The following is a 21,285-nucleotide window of genomic DNA, read 5'->3' as shown; positions in this document are numbered from 1 at the left end:
AGGGAAGGGAGGAATGAAGAGAGGAAGGAAGAGAGGAAGGAAGAGAGGAAGGAAGGAAGGAAGGAAGGAAGGAAGGAAGGAAGGAAGGAAGGAAGGAAGGAAGGAAGGGAGGGAGGGAGGGAGGAAGGAAGGGAGGAAGAGAGGAAGAAAGAAAGAGAGGAAGAAAGAAAGAAAGAGAGAAAGAAAGAGAGGAAGAAAGAAAGAAAGAGAGAAAGAAAGAAAGAAAGAAAGAAAGAAAGAAAAAAGAGAAAGAAAGAAAGAAAAAAAGAGAAAGAAAGAAGAGAGAAAAAAGAGAAAGAAAGAAAGAAAAAAGAGAAAAAGAGAAAGAAAGAAAGAAAAAAGAGAAAGAAAGAAAAAAGAGAAAGAAAGAAAGAAAGAAAGAAAGAAAGAAAGAAAGAAAGAAAGAAAGAAAGAAAGAAAGAAAGAAAGAAAGAAAGAAAGAGTCATTGGCTATTAATAGGGCCAAAGGGTTAGAGCTGGAAGGGACCAGAGAGATCATGATCTGACCCCTTTATTGTATAGATCAAGAAATTGAGGACTACAGAGATTAAGTGTCTTGCCCAAGGTCACACAGGTAATAAATGTCAGAGCTGGGATTTGAACCTGGTTCTTTCGACACCAAGTTCAGAAACTCTATCCACTTCTAACCTTCTCTTATATGGCTCTTCTAAAACCCCAGGAATTCCCTTTGCACTTTCAGTCTCCACTGTGCATTGCTCTTTCCTAAGAACTCCTGCCAGGCTTGGGAGTGGAGCATTCACCAAAGCAAAGATCACAAAGTATGTCCAGCTCCCTTGTTTTGGGCTCAGTTCCCAGGAGGCTTCTTCCACTGAGCTGCCCACCCCCACCACCTTTCTACTGGGTCCTTCTCTCCTGAGAACTTAGAAGAAGGGGACTCCAAACTGTCCTCTCTCTAATAGCTTCATTTGGGGGGGGGCAGATCCCAAGGGCAAGAAAGAGACAGGGCAAGTAAAGGGGATAGGGGGAGAGAGGGAGGGAAGAAGGAAGGAAGGAAGGAAGGGAGGGAGGGAGGGAGGGAGGGAGGGAGGAAGGAAGGAAGGAAGGAAGGAAGGAAGGAAGGAAGGAAGGAAGGAAGGAAGGAAGGAAGGAAGGAAGGAAGGAAGGAAGGAAGGAAAAGAGACACATACAGAAATCTACAGGGCGAGAATTAAGATAAAAGAGACATGGATATAGAAATGGGGAAAGACTTGGAAAGAGAGAAAGACAAGAAAGAGAGAGAGAGAAACCCGCCTACAAAACGTTAAATACCTAACAGGAGATGACAAATCAAATGGGAATTACTGCGGTAAAAACATAATTAAAAACTTGATTGAAGTTAAACAGAATTTACATAACACTGCAAATTAACTTTACACTCAAAGTATTCACTGGGAAAGCAATGAAGAGGCATTTCATTAGTAATCTATATTTAAACAATACTTACAATAGAGTTGTTCTAATGAGAAACTTAGTGTTTTTAATAACAGCAATTGCCAATGGCTCCTAGCAGCCATCCTGATGCAGGCAATTGCTGTTCGTTAATAAGTGTGTATTTAGGCAATTCAATATCAGGGACAACTATGATATGAAGAAGTACAATGCATCAGGCCAGGTCAGACTGTAGATGGGGAGGTGGAAGAGAATGACAGAACTGTGTGTGCCTGTGTCTGGGTATGTGTATATATATGGGTATGCATGTACAGGCATACATAGACATACATATGTATGTATATATACACATAAATACATTTATCTCTGTGTACATATATGTATACACATAGCCACATATATTATGTATGTGGGTACACGCATGCCTACATGTGCACATATGTGTGTGTGTATTGCAAAAGAAAAACAGTACAGGGTGATGGAAGATGCTCTGGGTTTGAATTCTTCCTCTGTAAAAAGAGGTGGGGTGTTTTTTGACTTCTGGGCTCCAGTTTGACTTCTGGGCTTCCAGTTAATAAGTACACAAGGGGATAATATCCCTCACCTTCCCTAACTCACAGGGGTCACTTAAGGATTTAAATGAGATAATGGATGGAAAGCCATTTATGAAAAGTCTAAGTATAAATGCCATGGATTACTGTTATTACAAGCCTAGTGATCTAATTAGATTGCCCACAGCATGGGATGGCTTATTTCCTGGCACCAGCCCACCCCTCCGAGGTCACACGATGTCTAAAAGGTTTCTTACTCCACCCTGCAGAGATGTTCAAAACCCCAAACCAAAAAAACCAAAAACACGCGCCCCCCCCCCCCAACAAAACAGTACAGTCAATGGCATCAGTTCTGAGACAGGGAGAGCCCAGCCCAGGTGAAAAGAAATGGCAGAACTGCCGCCTGCCTCTTTTCCTCCACCCCACCCCTGGTCTGGTCTGGTCTGGTCTGGCCAGCCAGAGTCTGCAGGTCTCTCTGAGAGAGTTCTTCTCCTCTCTCTAAGTTCAGGTTAGGAACAGCATAGATAAAGGCAGGGTACTTGTCTCTGCAGGTCATCACAGGCCAGACTCTGCTGGAATTAAAACTTGCTGAGCACTGCTGGGCATCCCCCGCCCTCCCCCCCCATCCCCTGTTTTCCTGCAGCCTTTGTGAATCACTTCATCTTCTCTCAGCATCCCTAGGGGTAAAATGAGGCAGTCTGCCTTGATGGGGAGGGAGGGGAAATTGAACCTGGGGTTCAAGAACATGGATGGGGAAAATGATATATTTATATTTTTGTAATCCTCTAACCGAAATGTAATTTTGCTTTCAATTTTGAATGTGGGCAACAAAACACAGCGCTATTAGTAATGCCCGTGATTTGGTCACCAACAAAAATCACAGAAATGTCCATATTGTATCGTAGTTGTTGTAGATGCTCTGGATGCTCTTTCTTATTTCAAATTTACTGGAGTTACTGGACTGGTTGATAGATGCATTACTGCATCACAGTTAAAGAACATTCTGGTAACTATTTCAATATAATTCATTTCCTTTGTGTTATGATGTATTTAAGAGTATATGTTTAAAATATTATTCTGAAAAGGAGTCCAAAGGATTCTGCCAAAGGGGTGCCTGTGAGGAAAGGTTTCTGAATCCCAGCCTGAGTTTGTCTATCCATCTTTCTGTCTATCCATCCATCCATCCTCTCATATTCTGGAACCTCAATGTTGGGTAAAATGAGAGGGAACCCAAGGAGAGGGAGTAGGTCCCCTCTCAGGGAACAACATCTTCCCCCTATCAATGGTAGCCACCCCTTCGTTTCATCCAGCATTCGTTGAATACAAGCAATCTGACAAGCCCCTTGCTGTGAAAGGCCAAATCTTATCAAGTTTCAAAATCTACTAGCTCCAGGTCTCCCAACAAACAAACAAACCCCAAAACAAAAACCCCCAAACCGTGATAAATGAGAACAATGATTACTTTCTCCGAGGAATAACCACAATAAGGAAAGGACCCCCTCATTTTAGAAAAATTGTTCCTTTGGTGGGAGCTGATTTCCCCCTCTCCCAGCGGGTCTCTAAAGACATCTGGGAAGGCCTTCCCAGAGCTCAGCTCCAGTAATAGGCAGCAGGGCTGGTGCATCTCCATGGACTTGCAAATAGAGTCATTTACTAAAGAAAGTAATCCAAGAAGCAGGAAAGAGAGAGACAGGACCCAGAAACCCAAAGATCTCATTTGCTCCGAGCTGACAGACAGCTTGGACTTTTACTTAACAGCCCTGAAAGGTTTTTACCTTTTCCTTGTAGTGAAAAACCAGGGGAATTCAGATGTCAGGAGCTACAACATTCTTCTCTTCCTTCTCCACTTTTCCCTTAAGAGTCAGACAGCGTTATATTGTGCAAAGAGTGTAGGGTTTGGAGTCAGGAGCACCAGGAGGAGGTAGGGAACCAGGGCTCAAGGAGGAGACTGAGCCCACCCTTCTACTACATAGGCCTCAGCTTCTCCATCAGCAGGATGATGAGGATGGAACTGGGTGACTTTCAGAGTCCCTGTAGGCTCTAAATCTAAATCACAGTTTTGACTTTCCTCGTCACTCTCTTAGCTGCAAATCTGGGGCTCTCGGTCCTATGGGAAGGGCCTTCAACCTCAGACACCATCTCAGAGACAGACACTTGCTGCACTGGGCAGAGAGGGGGAAGAGGTTCCTTTTGTTCACGGACAAGCTTACACACGGATCAGCACCTCGGCCCTCACACACCTGGCTCTAGAAGGAGTCTCAGGCCATGGAGGAGATGCTGAAGAGCTAGGTAGGAGTGAGGGAGAATTCACCGAAAGCCTGGAGGAACCCTGACAATGTGAAAACTGGCTTGGATGTGCAAACAGGGTGGAGGCAGAGATTGGGGAGAGCTTGAAGCCAGAAAAAATACACATCCACTCTTCCCCGAATCATCGTTCAGAAGGTCTGGAGGAGTGATCCGCCTCTCTGGCTCTCAGATTCCACAACCCCTCTACTCCTCCCATCCCATTCCCCCTCTCCCCATCACTGAGAGCCACAGGGGAACTCCTCCCCACCATGACCGGCTCTGGCTTGGCCAAGCCAAACACAGGCTGTGAGCTATGCTGGACAAAACAGCCATATATCCCAGGCCCCAAGCTTGGAAGGTGGAGGTGACAGTCAGGGGAGGGGGACGGGAGAGCAAGAACCAGAGGGGGGCTGCAGCTGAGCCCCTCAGGGAAAATACCACCCCCTGAAAGGGCAAGCAAAGCAGCATCGCCCAGGATAAACTCCCTACGCCTTATCTAACAGAACTCTCACACCAGAATGAGCTCATCCCCCCCAACTCGGTTGATCAGTCGGGGAACAGTAACCAACCTCAGGTGGTGAGACCCTTCGGAGACCATCCAAAAGGAACCCAGACCTCATCAGAACTCACCTGTCCACACCTATGGTAAAGGATGTAAATCCATCTGGCTGATTCCCACCTCTTCCCTACTCTAGCCCAAGACCGAAGGATCCCAGGATCATGGATCTGAACTAGGAGGAACCAGAAGAAGTGACTTGGCCCTTATTAGTGACAGCAAATGAGTAACTTTAGCAAGATTTGAATCTAGCTCTTCCTGACTCCTCTTCACAACATCCCACTACCCCCTGGCTAGTTAATCCACCTCTGAGTATAATCCCAGGATCCGACTATAAATCTATAAGGAGGTAACCAATATTGCTGAAGATTCTGAACTCTAGAAATCTCCCTCCTCTGCAGAATTCCCTTTCCTGTAAGGGAAGGCAGTCCAATCTCTCCAGCTCTCAAGGTAGTCTGCTGCACCCTGGGAGGACAGTAATCTGGAGGAAGCTTTTCTTTACAATCCAGCCTAGATTGGCCTCTCCAACTTCCAACAATTGCTCCTAGTTCCACTCTCTGGGGCCCAAGAAGAAAGCCTAAGACCCTCTTCCAGGTGGACAGCCCCTGCCCGAGTCTTGTCTCCCCCGACTGTAAACTCTTTGAGAACAGGGGCCGATCCATTTGTATTACCCTCTTCTTGTGACTCCCACAAAGCCCAGCACAGTGGGGAGCATGCAGGAGGCACTCCAAAAAGAGGTTTAAATTGATTAGAAAACAAACCAGAGACTGTGCTCTGCGAGAGACCTACCCCCACTGACCCCTTCCCCCTCTACCATAAAGCCTCTAAATTCTCATCAGGGATCCAGCAGGTTAGGGCTTTCTCACCCCCACCCTCTCCATTTTCCTGAAGATAGAATTATACTGGGGTGGGCTTCTGGAGAGCAGCAAAGATAACAGTTTTCACAGGGTGAGAAGGACCTGGGGGTGCAGTCAGGAGGCCCTGATTCTAGCCTCAGCCCCACCACAACTTGATTCATCTATTACAGGACTACAAGACTCATTTTATGTATATCTATCACATCTACATGTATGCACACACATGTATTATACAGAGAGATATATATCTACCTAAAGACACATCCATACGTGTACATCCACACATGGTAAGGATCAAAACAGAATAGATACACAAGGGGTTTTGGAACAAGTTGAGAGCCATCTAAATTGGCACGGTGATCTCCCTCTGAAGCCAGGGGTAAACACCCGGGAAATAACTCCTTTTTGGTCCTGTTGACCTGACAGCCTAAGGGATCCATCAACGTTGATGAAGCATGCCCAGGAAACAGACCTCGAGTAACTTAAACCGAGTCAATTACTGACAACTTTTAACTCCCTACCAGTTGGAGCTACAAGTGGTTATGAGCCCATTGTGGACACTGCCCAAATGACCGCCCGTCTGAAAACCCCAACGAGGGGTGTCAAGGATGGAGAAGCTTCGCCAGCTCCCTAGAACAGGGGTGCTTAACCCGAGGTCTGGAAACCGTTTGCTGTAGATGTTTTAATTTGGTAACTCTCTATGGTTTATTTGATGTATATAAGAAGATGATTTTTGAGAGGGATCTGTAGGCTTTACTAACTTGCTCCTAAGGGGTCCGTGACACCCAAACAAAACAAGTTAAGGACCTTTCACTAGAAGGAATGGGAAGAAAGAAAGAAACCTGGCTGGCCATCCTGGCTCCTTCCCCAGGGGCACTGGCCACCTCCCTCACCTAGTTCCTGGTTTGTACAGATGAGGCACCTCCCTCCACCTGAAAACACCCAGCTCAGGGCCTTGCTGAACAACAAAGCAAGGGAGATCTTTTAGAAACCCTTTTCTTCCTCCTAAACCATGGCAGAGAGGACAATGGTACTGCCAGCCTGGCAGCTGTGGGCCCTGCTTTGGTGGCACCTCCTCCCTTCCTCCCCTACCCCCACCCATGTATAGGTCAATAATAAGAGACAGATTCATCTGTGCACCAGGGCACAAAGGGACCCTGGTGCTTTGGGGATACCTTGAGTGGGTGGGCAGGAGCTGCCTGCCTTCCTTCCTTTCTCTCTCTCTCTCTCTCTCTCTCTCTCCCCCCTCCCTCCCTTTCTCTTTCTTCTCCTTTCTCTCCTTCTCCTCTTCCTCTCTTTCTTCCCCTCTCTCCCTCCCTCTCTCTTCCTCACCCCCCACACCCAGCTGTGTGTGTGTGTGTGTGTGTGTGTGTGTGTGTGTGTACACGCTTTTACCTTCCCAGGGCCTTGGTGTTTATAAACGGGTTCCCTGTCTTCTGAGTCACTCTCCAGACACCATTGGCAAGCCGCCGATCTCACCCCACGAATGAGTCTCCTCCTTCTCTGTGGAGAAAGGGGGGAAGAAACACATGCCATGAGGGAGGTTGGAGTCCTGGGCACAGCAGGGCAAGCTGGGATCTGCATGCAAGCAGGAGGGCGGGCGGGCCTGTGGTCCAGACGCCAGGCCGAGCTCTGCTCAGGCAGACAGGGAGCAGCAGGAGGTCACCCCCTCAACTCCCTGCTGTCCCTGGGCACAGCTAATCTTGGCTTCCCACTTAAGTACTCCTGTTTCCTGGATTCCCCAAGCTCTCCCTCCTGGTCCCAAACCAGGGGCTATGATCAGAGCTGGCCAGGTCTGTCTCTGCTGCCCCCAGGCCCCAGTGCCTGGGGTTATTGGCCTCTCCCTTTGCTTTGTGGAGCCCTTTTTTGGGGGGGGTGACACTGGAGGTTTTTGCTTTCTTTTGTTGTGGGAAGGGGGTGGTGGTGAGAAGAAGCTGAGAGTAATCTTCTGCCTGTGAAGCCGATAGCCAGCGTGAAAGGGAGAGGCTGTCCTAGGGTATTTTTAGCCACATGCACAAAGCCCTTGCTGTGTACCTCATCTTGCTCAGTAGCGCCCTGTCGGCCTTCTGGGAATTATCTCACCCAGCCACGGGCCCAGCAGCCACTTCTAGGGCTGCACTTTAACCCCAGACCCCCCCACTCCAACCCCCTCCTTCTCCAACTCCTCTGAGGAATTCTTTCCTCATTGTGAATTCATTACCAGATTGCAGGCCAAACAATTGTCATTTTATCTCCCCAGGTTTAGGTGAGCCTCTACCTCTCTCTGTAAGCAGAATCCCCCCCCCCATTTCCAACTAGCCAGGTCTTGCCTGCTCCACTCAATCCAGGAGGCCTCAAGGCAAGTGTCCTCCAGGTCATGGGGGTTACAAGAAAGACGAGACACAATTTCGGCCTTAAAAGGGAGGCAACCTAGTCTAGGAATGGAGAGATAAAGGCATGAACCAGGGAACAAAAGAGGTTCCCCCCCCCACTCCCCTGCAGAATGGAAGCTTCTGGAGAGTAGGAAGGCTTTGCTTTTGTCTATATCCTAGTGCCTGGCACAGAAATGCTTACTGATTGGTTGGTAGAGACAAATTAGTGCCCCGGGATCTCCTTTGGGCAAGTGGGACTTTGGGAGATGCTGTGTCCTCACTGGAAGAAAAGTCTGATGCTTCAAATACCCCCGGTGGTCACCACCCAACACACACACACACACACACACACACACACACACACACACACACAAATGTCCTATGCAACTTTTAAAAAATGATGGTAAAATAAAATCGTCCTTAGAATTTGAGTTCCCTGAAATCTCTCGAGACTGGCTAATTTAGCCTGCATCTGAAATATCCCTATTGACACATCTCGAAGGGGTTCTCCTTAGCAAGGTACCTCAGATCTGTGTTGCCTGCATCCCTCTCTTGTCTCCTCACCTTAAGGCTCCAAGTGAGAACTCCCTCCATGTTCCCCTTTCCTTCTTCTTCTAGGTCAACCCCTTAGAAGGGGGTCCCCCAAGGAGGCTGGGCAGGAATGATCCTCCTTTGTCTGGCTCAATCTAAATGCCGTGAAATTCGCACTCCTTGGGGACCTCACACATCAGTTACTGCCTGTTAGTCAGCGTCCACAGGGTTCTGGTTAATAAACCCAGACCCCTCTAATAAAGGGGGATATTTAGGTGGCTTTTGATTGAGGACTGGCCCCTCTCTAGCTCCCCTCCCCCCCCCCAACCAAAAGAGAAAAAAACAAACCGTGAAAAGAAAGAAAAAAATTCTCTTAATGCTTTGTAAAGCAAGAGTCATAAAAAAATAAAAAAAAAACAAAAAAAAAAAACAACCCAATAATTTGAAGAGGGTGGGGTTAGGGAAGGGACTGGATGGGATTCCCAGGATCACCTAAAATCTGAGAAAACTAGCCAATTGTTCAAACCAATTAAAGGCTTCCTAAATTCACAGCCAAAGCCCCAACAGGAATGGGGTCCACTGTAGGGGGCAGGGACAAAAATTCTAAGAGGCCAGGGTTGATTGTCTAAAATCCCCTACTACCTCCATTGGGTGAGCTCCTAAGGCCCTAGGATCTCCTCATTGATGGAGCTGGAGGGAGATCAGGCCAAGAGAGAACAAGAAGCGGGGGTGGAGTGAAGGAAGGGGCCAGAGAAAGGAGGAGTGGGCTGGCAGAACCCCCAGCTTTGTGCGCTATGGGAGCAAAGGGCAAGGGGGGAGGGGAACAGGAATGCCTTCGTGATTCTCCAGAGCAGAAACACTGACTGGAATGTGAGCTTGTGAATAGAAAGGAGGTGACACTGCAAGTGAATTTAGGGGCAGGGGGTGGTGATGGGTCAGGGGGAGGGGGAGAGGAAGCAAGAGGCCAACAAATGGAGCCAAAGAGAATAGGATTCAGGGCCTGCTCTGACCCCCAGGCACTCCAGTCCAGCCAGGTCATAGGTGAATGACCTGGTGATCATAGCAACATGCCCTATCCAGACACAGCTGGTGAGACCCCTGGTCTTCAGCTGGCCCAGGATTGATGTGGAAGGAGAAAAGTTTCTGTGAAAAAGAAGTAGGAAAAGGGAAGCAATTTACTATCTCTCCATCCCTACACTCTCCTCTGACCCAAACCTTGTGTTCCCCCCCCCCGCACCCCCCCACTCCCCGCAAGTCCCCAATCTCTTCATCTTTCTTACTGGGATCCTCAGTTAAGAGAAATCCAGGGTAGTCCTGGCCTAGCCCAAGTGCTCCCTTGCACTGTGAACAGGATGTGGGTATCTGGAGGTGAAGGAGAGTGTGGGGGTCGAGGGACAAATGGGTGGGGAGTGGTTCAAGGGACACTACTTCCTTAAGACAGATCGGTTTACCACATTCAGTTGAGCCCGGGACCGCACAGCTGCAAGTTATAAATGTCCTGGCCTAACACACATACATACACACACACACACACACACACACAGAGGGAGAGAGGGAAGGAGGGAGGGAAGGAAAGAGAGGAAGAAGAGAAAGGAGGAGAGGGAAAGGGAAAATAGGGAGGGAAGAGAAAGGGAGGGATGGAAAGAGGCAGATTTGGGGCTAGTTATAAGGTGCCCAAGCTGGGTCTTCTTGTTCTGCTCTACTTCCTTCAATCTGAGCCATTACTAAAGACCCAGATCTTGTGCTACCTTCTCCAGGAAACCTCCCTTGATGTTCAATTAAATTTCAATCTATAAAGCTATTTAGCTCACAGTCCTGGGTGAGGTAGGGGAACCGGGTGAGGGAGGTCCTCAGGCTGTAGGAGTAGTGGCCTTTCACTTGCACTGAGAAGAGCCAGACCTTCTACCAGCCAGAGGTGAGGGCATTCTGGAAACGGGAGACCACTTAGACCAAGGCTTGGCAGCAGGAAGAGATGAAATGCCAGGTAGGGGGAACAGCTGGAAGGTCAGTTGGACTGAAGTGAAGAACATATAAATGAGAGAAAGAATAAATAAGCTTGGCAGAAACGGATAAGAATCAGGTTGTGGTAGGTTTCAAATGCCAAGCTTAGGATTTTATATTTTATTCTAGGGAGCCCATGAAGATTTTTGATTCTGTGTGTGTGTGTGTGTGTGTGTGTGTGTGTGTGTGTAGGGGGTGGGGAGTAAATATGGCCAGTTCTGTTTTAGCAATATCAATTTGGTAGCCCTTCGAAGGACCAACTGGGAAGGGAGGAGGCTGGAGTCAGGGAGAACAGCTAGGAGGCAATAGCAACCCCCTCTGAACTCCTAAGGCATTGACCTTCCACCGCACTCACCTGGTGGTTGTCCCATCTGACAAGTCCCCCTCCCATGGCCTATTCAAGGAACTCCCAGTGAGTATGCTCACTTAACTGATGCAAATATGCAAATGTGCAACAGGGAAGATTCTTAGAAAGCTGCCGGAGGACAGTAAGACATTCGATGACTTGTCATGGATCACAAAGCCTGTCACAGGGGCTGGTCTTGAACCCATATCTTCCTGACACCAAGCTCTCTGAAGCCAGGCTGCCTCTGGTTTTTAGCCAGCTTCATGTGTCAGTCTTATCAATTCAAATAAACTTTAGATTCCTACCGGGTAGGGACTGCCTCATGCTTCTCCTCTCTAATGCTCCTGCCAAGCAGGCAAAGGGTCCCACAGTGGTATTTGGGGCATGCTCCAAATGAAAGACAGTGATTCTAATTAAAGTGGTCAACAAACTTCTTTCCCCAGCTCCTTTCCCCAGCAGATTCTCCCTACCATACCTACCATTCTACACCTCCCCCCCTTCCCCCAACAAATGCAGAAGGGAGAAGCAGAGTGAAAACAAGAAGGTTCACTGAGTCAGAAGATTGAATGGCAGGATCTCCAACCCATCCAATATCCACTGGAGGGTCTGGGAAAAGTACTAGGGTTCCTGACTTCCTGACAATATTGAGCCTAAGTACAACCCGATGCCTGGGTCTTTCCTGGAAGGGAGAGGTGGGGTGGAGTTACTTCCAGCCTTCTCTGGTCCATCCCTTTTTCTCTACTGTGATGCTCAGCTGACTAAAAGAAAAGAACAGCCTTGTTCAGGTAAAGCCCATGGTTGGTGGCATAAGAAGCCATTTCCAGGAAGAAAGATCCATCTCTCTGCTTTTAGATTATACCTCTTCTAAACCCTCAAGCTGCCTCTTTTGGGAGAGATCCATCACTCAGACAATAGCCTGACATCAGCCACGATCGGATGACGATCATGCTTCCCCCCACCCACCCTGGCCCCCTCTAACACACTACAGACAGGCACAATCCAGTCAGTCCGGCCTTCCTTCCCAACTTGGCTAAGCTGGCAGCAGCTGCCTTGAATGGGGTCTTTTCTGAAACCTTCCCTCAAAGACTAGGCCAAGTGGCTTCTTCTCTCCTGGCTCCATCCCTTAGGGGGACCCACAAAAGGCACGAGGGAAAGCAGAGGGGGAAAAAGAGACAGAGGGATAAGATAAAGGGAAAAAGAGAGGGAGGGCAGGGAAGAGACTGGAGGGAAGACCACTGAAGAATGGTGAGAGATAAGGGGAAATTGAAAGGATCAAGAAGAGGGGAAAGGAAGTGGGAAGAGGGAGAAGATGCTCATTTTCACACTCATTCAATCCTAGGAAAGCTTGACTCCTTTCCATTTCCTCTTTGCTTACTTTTTAGACTCTCGATCTGCTGCTCCAAACTCACTGTGCTGATCAGTTTCAAGAAGTTATCATTCAACTGTTGGTCTCTTTCACACAAAGATAAATATACTGAGCTGCTCATCCCCTCCAAGCCCTCCGAAACAAAACAAAACAAATACCGAGAAAAAGGCCGACTTCACTCCTCACTGCACATATTCCATCTTCAGAAGGTCTCTGCCACAGCTGAGACACCACCACTCAAAGTACATGTGTCTCTCCCCTATTTTAGTGGTAACTTTGTTTTATAAATAAATTATATAAATAGGCTTCTTTGATTACTCAGAGCATCCAGCATTTAAGGACTAGGGCATTGCTGTAGGCATAATTGTACTACTGAATTCATCAGCTGCCTAATTATCATTCATTTTGCATTTATTTCTGCTAATTAAAAAGAGAGAAACTCCTAACAACTTTTACATAAATACTATATTTGTTCTATGTAAAGATGTGATGCTAATTTGCTGGTGATTAACCGATTATCTAATTTTATCTCTGTCATGCTGCAGAGGCCAGCATCCTACAGCTAACTGGAGGCATGAAGTGTGCAGGCTAGGCCATCACCAACAGCTCCTTGGAGATGATATCTCACACACACATACATACACACACATATACAAAGACACACAGAGAGACACATACAGGCACACACATACATACACACACAAAACTAGGACCAGGCTATGTTGAGGACACAAAGAGAAAGCTGATGAAGTCTGTTCATGATGTAGAGAGCATTCCTTCACCCTTGGACTAAAGTAGCTGGGAAGGGAAGGTGCATGGGATGACTCATGGGGTTGGGGGAAATGTTCATAAGAGCAAGATATGCTCAGGGGCCACGGGACCAATCCAATGGTCTGTTTGGGGCCATTCCTAGAACACATCGGACCAAGGCAACAGTCACGTCTACTCTCACATACCTCTGCCTCCCTAGGAGAGCACAGCCAAGGTTTGGGAGAGATGCTCTACCACCCACAAATCTGTCCTCACCCCTTTTCTGTACACCCTCTTCTCCACCTGTCCAGATCCAAGCCGGTGTAGTGGCAAAACCAATCAATCAACAAACATTTATTAAGCACCTGCTATGAATTAGGTGTTGAGAAGGTATAATAGTCACAACCATTACGTATTCCATACAATGGAAGGAGCACTATATTTAAAATCAGAAAGAGGACACACTCTAGAAAGTCACAGATCTTATTTTTTTTGGGGGAGGGGCAATGGGGGTTAAGTGACTTGCCCGAGGTCACACAGCTAGTAAGTGTCAAGTGTCTGAGGCTGGATTTTAACTCAGGTCTTCCTGAATCCAGGGCCGGTGCTTTATCCACTATGCCACCTAGCTGCCCCCTGATCTTACATTGAAAAGAACTTCCAAGGCCATATGGTCCAACCTTCACATTTTACAGATTAGGAAATTGAGACCCGGGGAGCTTAGGAGACTTGCCAGAGGTCATACTGGTCTTACTAAGTGTTGTTGATATAGTTTGTTCTTCCTCTTTGAAGAGGACTGTGACATCGGGGTGATGTCATGACTTGCACTGAATTGGATTTAAGTGAGGGAGGGCTAAGTGTCAAAATGGGTTTTGAACTCAGGTCCTCTGACTCCAGAACCAAATGCTTCAAATAACTCCTTTGTCTGCTACTGCTACTGATGTCACTTCTTTCTGGGCCCCAGTTTCCTCAACTGTAAAATGAGGGGCTTACTTTAGATGACCTCTAATGTCCCTTCTGTATCTGTGACCCTACCAGTGATCGAGTCCTAGTTTTGACAGTCACTAGCTGTTGCTCAACCTCTCTGAGACCCATTTCCCTCTTCCATAAAGTGGGGAGGGCAATACTTATAATACCAATATCCATGGGTGATAATTCGTGGTAAAACTTCCAAGAGCCATGTAAAGACAAGCAGATAGAGCATGAATAGAGTTAACTGGGTGACACTATAGTGCACAGAGTGTTCAGTCTGGAGTCAGGAAGACTCATTCCTGAGTTCAAATCCTGCCTCAGACACTTACTACCTATGTGACCCTAGGCAAGTCACTTAACCCTTTTGACCTCAGTTTCCTCTTCAGTAAAATGAGCTGGAGAAGAAAATGGCAAACCACTCCAATATCTTTGCCAAGAAAACCCCAAATGGGGTCACAAAGAGTTGGACAGGACTGAACAAGAAGAAAGGAGTGCAGTTATTGTTACTTCCTTCAAGACCCAAAGTCTCCCCTAAACCAGTGGTGTTAAACTCAGAAATGCATCCCTGAAGGCTGCATAAATGACTTAGAAAACCACAAATTAACATTATCTATATTGTACTGTATTTTTATTTATTGTATTAAATATTTCCCAATTACATTTTAATTTAGTTCTGCCACACTCAGCAGTTTTGCTGCTCTGAATCTAACCTCTCTAAAATAATTTCTCAGAACTCCATTTTCATCACATAATTTAGTAGGATTATATATTGTACTTAAATCTAATAATTTGCCTTCCCAACAACATTTTAATATCCCAAAGGGCAGGATTCATGTTTTATTTAATAAAACCTCAATTTTCCAGGTAGAAGAGGGTTTAAGCCTTTTGACTACTGTCCTTCTTTTTAAAAATCTAGTTAGAATGAAAATCTCTCTGATATATATTATAAGTTTCCTGCCTTCTTAAATAGAGTAAAGAGAACGTACTCATTTCTCAGTGACTCCGAGTTACTAAGATCATCAATTGATGCATTGTAAATAGTGTCACTCAGTGACATCTGAAAATCCTACTTAGGTGTGGAGAACTGTTTGCTCCTATAACTAGAACCAGGATTGTGTGTGTGTGAGTAAGAGAGAGAGAAATAGTGTGAGTGTGAGTGTGCGCGTGTGAGAGAGAGAGAGAGAGAGAGAGAGAGAGAGAGAGAGAGAGAGAGAGAGAGAGAGAGAGAGAGAGAGAGAATATGAATCACTGGAAAGATGAAACAGATTTAGATCCTGCCTCTGACATTGACTACTGCTTAACCTTGGATAAGCCACTTGGGTAAGCTCTGTGGTCCTTAGTCTTTACATCTATAAAATGGGGAGATTAGACCAAATAGTCTCTGAAAGCCCTTCTAGCTCTGATCCTAATTGTCAAGCTGCCAGATGTGACTTCTTGCTGCTCTTAGCACGCTCGCTTATGGCTTCTCTCTCTCCATTTACAATCTACTATTCCTAACCTTCTTCAGGTTTGCAAACAGAGAAATCAGCTTATTAGAATTGTGTCCAAAGTAAGAGTAAAAATATTCTGAATAAGGGGGTTTCCAATGAGCAAAGTGCACTAACTTTTATAGTACATGAACTCCAACATCTCTTTTGGCTCCTTGGTGACATTTTTATTTTTAAATGTTCCCTGCTTTTGTTGGGATCTGAATAGGTGAGGCTTCTAAACAGTTAGGGTGTGACTATTATAATATAATATTAGGGTATAACTAATTTTGCAACTTCAGAGCACCCAGTACAGACCTAAAACCCACTGTTTGACTGATCAACCAAGGAAAGAGAAAAAAGGGGCTGCTGACCTTTGATGATGAGGCCATAGGAGATGATATCTAGGGTCCCCCTACAACTCAATTTACACAGTGACCATAGTAACAAAAAAGGAAACCGTCACTGAAAGGCATCAGGACCTTGATCAAGCCCAGTCTTGACTTTGGAGGACTTCTTCCTCATTTGTTAAATGGGAATCAATCAACAATGGATGTTTATTAAATCTCCTATATGTCAAGCACTGTGTTAAGCCCTTCCCCTCCCTATCTCACAGTATGGTTGTTGGGCCCAATTTGATCCTGGAGGGGGAAAAGTTTTTCTCCTTATAAAAGCAAGTGGTAGGGGCAGCTAGGTGGCGCAGTGGATAAAGCACCGGCCCTGGATTCAGGAGTACCTGAATTCAAATCTGGCCTCAGACACTTGATACTTACTAGCTATGTGACCCTGGACAAGTCACTTAACCCCCATTGCCCCCCCCCACACACAAAAAGCTTTATTATAAAAGCAAGTGGTTTGGGGGCAGCTAGGTGGCGCAGTGGTTAGATCACCAGCCCTGGAGTCAGGAGGACCGGAGTTCAAATCCGACCTCAGACACCTAACACTTACTAGCTGTGTGACCCTGGGCAAGTCACTTAACCCCAATTGCCTCACTAAAAAAAAAAAAAAAAAAGCAAATGGTTTCATCAAGGCTATTATCCTAAGGCAGCTGGTGGGTGCAGGGGATAGAGCACTGGATCTGAAGTCAACAGGATCAGACTTCAAATTCTGATTCAGACACTTATGAGCTGAGTGACCCCTTGACAGGGTAATCCCCATCTTCCTCAATTTCCTCTTCTATAAAATAGGGGTAAAAACGGCACCTACCTTCCAGAGTAGTTGGTTGATCAAATTAGATCAAAGTTGTATACCAAAACTTAAAGTGCTATAAAAATTCTAGTTGTGATGATGACAATGATGGGCACACCAGAAAAAGGCCACTTAGGGACTCAAATAGTCTAAGAAATCAGCCAGTTATACCTGACCTACTTTGTACGAGGCACTAAAGGAGTAAGCCCAGCTAGATCCCCAGCACAAGCCAGGGGGCCCCGGAAGACAAGACTGAGAAAAGCCTTCCAAAAGTTGTGGGTTCTGATCCATGCTTCTCTTTGCCCCTGCCCCACACTTTGCATACAGTAGGTAGTCAGTAAGAACACAACTGATTGCTGGACCAACTTAACCATGACCAGTGATTTCTTCGCACGTGTCTGGGTGTACACAGACTCTACCAGAAATGGTTCCCGCCTCTGTGCAGGAGGAACTCTAAATACATAGACTAGATGGCCAGCGGAAGCAAGGTTGCAGCAGGGATGGGACAGGCCAAGACGCTGGGTCGGATCAGCCCTTCTGCTTGTCGATGAGCCACACTGCTAAAAGGACAAGGGAGTTTTTCACATACACACCAAGGCCCTGCATAGCCCTTTTCTTTTGTGGCCTGAATGCCCTCCCCCCTCCCACATATCAATATTTTATACCCCTAGCCAAGGATTGAGGGGGGGCGCCCAGTTTGCTGCCAAACCTAATTTTTGAAGAATACAATTTGCAGCAGATGGAAAGGGCTTCTTTTCATTCAGTCCATTTCTCCTGTCCCAGACTTGCTCTGTTCGTTCTCTCTCTCTCCTTTCTCTCTCTCTCTCCTTGTTCTCTTGCTCACTCGCTCACTCGCTCGTGGACATCCTCTGCTCATTCCCCCGCCAGAAGCTTTTATCACTAAGCACACAATCAGAGGAAACCCAGAAGGCCAAGTGGGGGCTGCCAGGAGGCCAGATCTCAAGCAGGCCGAAAACAAAGGGTACAAGCTGGAGCCACAGCCTTGCTGGAGAGCACAGGGTGATGTCTCACTCTCTTCGACTCCTCCTCTCACTCAAGACAAAACGGCCCCCAGCCCCCCCCCCCTCCACCCTCCTGGATGGGGCTTGGTGGGAAGGCCCTTGTTATGACAGAATGGCCTGGCCCTATCATTCAGCTTCAGCACTGCCCATCCCATCTGCTGCTTCCCCAGGCAGAGGTGGGTGGGTGGGAGGAAATCGAGGAAGCTCCGAGGCATCTCCCCATCCTCAGGGAACCCGCTATGTCTAGGCACCATGAAACACTGTCCCAAGTAGCTCAAGTCCCTCGAATACTCAAAACCAAGCCTGCTGACACAAGGTTACAGAGCTCTGCGTTGTCATTTGGCCAATCACCTGTTCATAATGTTGTTTCTATGAAACTAAGTATCCCTGAATGTCATTGTGTCATTGTGTTTCCCTGGGACCAATCAAAAGCATTCAGTTTAGTGTACCATTTTGTGCCCAGTACACAGTGTGTACGGAGTTCACACACACACACACACACACACAGAAAGCACAGGTTAGAGTACTGACTTCTGTCATTTACTATTACACCAGACAAGGAATTCCACTCTCCAGGCCTCAGTTTCTTTACTTATAAAATACCATTAGGCTACATTAAGAAAGTTATGGTATCCAGAAAAAGAAAGATGACGGGTCGTGCTTTACCCTGCAACGGATTAAACCAAGATGGGAAAATTGGGGAGGGGCACAGAGAGCCCCATATAGTAGGAGCTGATGATAAAAGAAAGTGGTGGGGGATAGAGGTTCTAGGGAAGGAAGGTCACTGATGTGTGCTCACTGGATTATGGTTTTGCCACTAAGTAGCTGTGTGAATTTGAGTTAGGTCGCTCTTTGTCTATTGGCCTCAGTTTCCTCATTTGTCAAATGGGAACCAGAGACAATCTCTTTGACTCTAATAGGATAAGAGTCTGAGATTCATTTCAGCGGGTAAAGTCGTATGGGGAACAGGCAGGAGGCACATGTTTTCTGAACATCTAACATGGTGTCTGGCATATAGCAGGCACTTAATAAGTGTTTATCCCCTTCCCTTCTCTTCCCTTACTATGACTGTAGGATTGTCTAGTCCAACCCCTTATTTTTTTTTAAGTGAGGCAATTGGGGTTAAGTGACTTGCCCAGGGTCACACAGCTAATAAGTGTTAAGTGTCTGAGGCCGGATTTGAACTCAGGTACTCCTGACTCCAGGGCCGGTGCTCTATCCACTGTGCCACCTTCCAACCCCTTATTTTACAGATAAGGAAACTGAGGCCCAGAGAAGGAAAGTGATTTGTAAAAGGCAGCAAGAGGAAGAATTCAAACCCAGGCCCTTTAGATCCTTGCTTTATGAGAGTGCGTGGTTGTATGCAGGTGCAAGAACATCCTGGCTTGCTAAATGTAAATGTCATTTTTTTTTAATGAATCAGTGGTGTAATGTCTAAAGTTCAGAATTAAAAGGGTGATAAAGAAACCCAACAATCTGACTTAGAAACAAAGGAGTAGACAAAAACACAATTTATCTTTTTTGCCAAGCTCGACAAAAACTGTTTTGATGTACTAATGGCTCTTAATGGGAGTCAGTAGCCATCATTTAAATAAATAATCATCCGGTTGATGACAGAAGTGTTGGTAAGTCTGCTCATTTGTGTGTTCGATAAACATGTACATAGCCTACCTAAAATGTTCATCCTAAGAAGCATGGGCCCCATCTGTGACCTTGAGGAGGTCACTGGAATACTCACTGCTGCACCATGGGCTTCATCAGCTATGCCCTGGCTCTCTGGGTTGGTGAACAACATCCGAGCCCATGGGAAGCATAAAAAGGACAGAGTGGTTTCTCCCTTCTTACGAGGAAGATCTCTCTTTAATTGCAGCCTTCTCTTTCTTGTCCTCCCTACAGGGCTCAGTTAGCTCCACACCCTAAAATTAGTTCCTGCCTTGGCCGACCCAGAACCCTACCTCAGTGTCAAGTTCACTCCACAACATTCTCCATGCAGAAGCCATGCCCTGGCTATCCCACTTATATGTCCCAGATTTTTGGACCTGCCTGCCACCTCCTCTGTCCCTAAGCTCTGACCTTGTCTGTCTTCCTTTGTGGCTGCCTGGTCAGACTTCTGCTACTTAGTGACTGTCCTGTGATCCTTGTTCTACCACCACTCTCAGTGACTAGATCAGAGAATCATAGATTTAAGACTTGAAAGGATCTTGGGGATGATCTAATCCAACCATCTCCCTCTGGCTCCCCCAAATTTGGCAGATGAGGGAACTGAGATCCAGAGAATATAGCAACTTGCCCAAAGTCACAGATTCAGTAAGATGCAGAATCCAGATCCATCTGTTTTACAGAGGTTGAATGAATTGGTCAAGGTCACATGGAAATAAAGAGTAATAATCAGCGGAACCAAGAAGAGAACCGAGTCTTCTGAATCCAAACCCATCCCTTTTTTTTTACCATGTCACAGTTCCCCTCAAGCTCTCTCCCTTCCCCAACCACGACCCAAAACACAGTCAACGAGCAATTTTTACAGAATAGTCAGAAGGAGAGAATGATGGTGAAATAGAAAGCACTGCACTGACTGTCAAGACATCTGATTTCATTTCTGTCACTACCTAGCTGTGGGACTTTGCTAAGTTCTTACTCTATCAATGAGCATTAATTAAACATCTACTATGTGTCAGGGATTTTGTTTTCTGGACCTCAGTTTTCCCATCCTTCATATGAAGAAGCTGGACTACTAGATTGGGGGGTTTTAACCTGGCATCTGTGAACAATTTCTTTTAATGGATACCTGTATTTAATATAATTATATCCTTTGTAATCCAGTGTGACATAATAATAGTATTAATAATGAAGATATTAACAATATAGTAAGCTCTATAGAAATATTCATACTTATAATAAGAAGCTAATAATAATAGTGAATATTCCCATAGAACTTACTATGGGCCAGGCCCTAAGTGCTTTATAATTATCTCATTTTGATCCTCACAACAACCCTTGAGAGGCAGGTGCTATTATTATCCCCATTTTACAGATGAGAAATCTGAGGCAAAGAGAGATTAAAAGACTTGCTCAAGGTCACACATGTCGTAAATATCTGAGGCTCAATTTGAACTCATATATTCCTGACTCCAGTACTTTATTCACTGAGCCCCCTAGTTACCTTCCATTTATTTTATTTCTGTACTGAAAAGCATTATTCTGAGAAGGATCTACAGGTTTCACCAGACTGCCCAAGGGGTCCAGAATACGGAAAAGGTTAAGAACCCCTGTATTAGGTGGTCTTTGAACCTCAGTTTCCACACTTATAGAATGAAGATAATAATAGCACCAAAGCTGGTTACAGAGGCCAAGTTAGAAAAAGTGTCTAATGATAACTTAACCTTTATATAGCACTTTGCACGCTTTAAAATAAATGATATATAACGGTCAACCATCATTTTATTAGTAGTAGTTTTATAGCCTTGGGGCAAGTCGCTGAACCCTCAGTTTCTTTATCTGTAAAATGGAGCTACATTAGTATCTGGCCATGTCATGGAAAGGATACTGACTTTAGAGTCAGAAAGTCTAGATTCAAATCCTGCTTCCGACACTGACTCCCTTTATTGAGGCTGTTTCTTCATATCCAAAATGAAGTGTTTAGATCCACTGGTTTCCAA

At 46.0% G+C, this 21,285-nt stretch overlaps 1 protein-coding gene across 6 annotated transcripts in view; it reads right to left on the bottom strand.

The window, feature by feature from the left end:
• The window catches only part of ZMIZ1 (zinc finger MIZ-type containing 1), a 469,106-nt gene that overhangs the window by 329,579 nt on the left and 118,242 nt on the right, over positions 1–21,285 (bottom strand). For all 6 annotated transcript variants that reach the window (XM_043990032.1, XM_043990041.1, XM_043990031.1 and 3 more), the window contains exon 3: positions 7,035–7,142. The gene's annotated coding sequence lies outside the window, so the exon portion shown is untranslated. The remainder of the gene's footprint in view (positions 1–7,034; positions 7,143–21,285) is intronic.

Source organism: Dromiciops gliroides, chromosome 2 (assembly GCF_019393635.1).
Source record: "Dromiciops gliroides isolate mDroGli1 chromosome 2, mDroGli1.pri, whole genome shotgun sequence".
NCBI lineage: Eukaryota > Metazoa > Chordata > Mammalia > Microbiotheria > Microbiotheriidae > Dromiciops > Dromiciops gliroides.
The sequence above is the reverse complement of the archived record's forward strand: the minus strand, read 5'-3'. Positions and strand labels throughout refer to the sequence as shown.